The sequence below is a fragment of the Terrapene carolina genome, unplaced genomic scaffold (genome assembly GCF_002925995.2).
Source record: "Terrapene carolina triunguis isolate 2854851 unplaced genomic scaffold, T_m_triunguis-2.0 Scaffold136, whole genome shotgun sequence".
Lineage (NCBI taxonomy): Eukaryota > Metazoa > Chordata > Testudines > Emydidae > Terrapene > Terrapene triunguis.
The window spans coordinates 14,879,174-14,879,739 of record NW_020664487.1 but is presented as its reverse complement, the minus strand read 5'-3'; positions in this window follow the sequence as shown (position 1 = coordinate 14,879,739).

Here is a 566-nt window from a genome sequence, read left to right as displayed (position 1 = left end):
TTAGCGTGCAGCAGGGAGCAGGGGGACTGGCTGAGGGAGAAGCCTGCCCAGGATGCCTGCCGCCTGCATAAGAACAGTTTAAACTCAGCTGTTCCCTCGCGGTTCAGCCGCAGAATCAGGAGCTGTTTCTGGCATCCTTGTTAATTTCACTCAGAGTTGTGTGTATGTGTGTGTGTGTGTGTGTGTGTGTGTGTGTGTCCAAGGCAGAGGCAGTTCTTTTCTGCCCCCTGGATGAGGGGATCTCCAACAGTATAACACACAAAAAATACAATCAAAATTGGGAACCATTTCCAAGTTAAAATCTATCCCATTCCCTCCCCAGCAGAGGATCATGGTTGTGATGTCCAAATTGCTTGCAGATCCTCCTTCAAATGTTACTGTTAAACAAACAAACAAAAACCATGGAGAACATGGTGGGAAGATGTGTCATGATGATGTGGGGGTTATTTTGGGCAACGCAATTTTGCTAAAGTAACTAAAGATTTACAGGGAAAGCAAATAGCCTGATAGACAAAACCACAAAGGGATTGGAGCGGAAAACTGAATATTCAGGGAAATTATTGTGC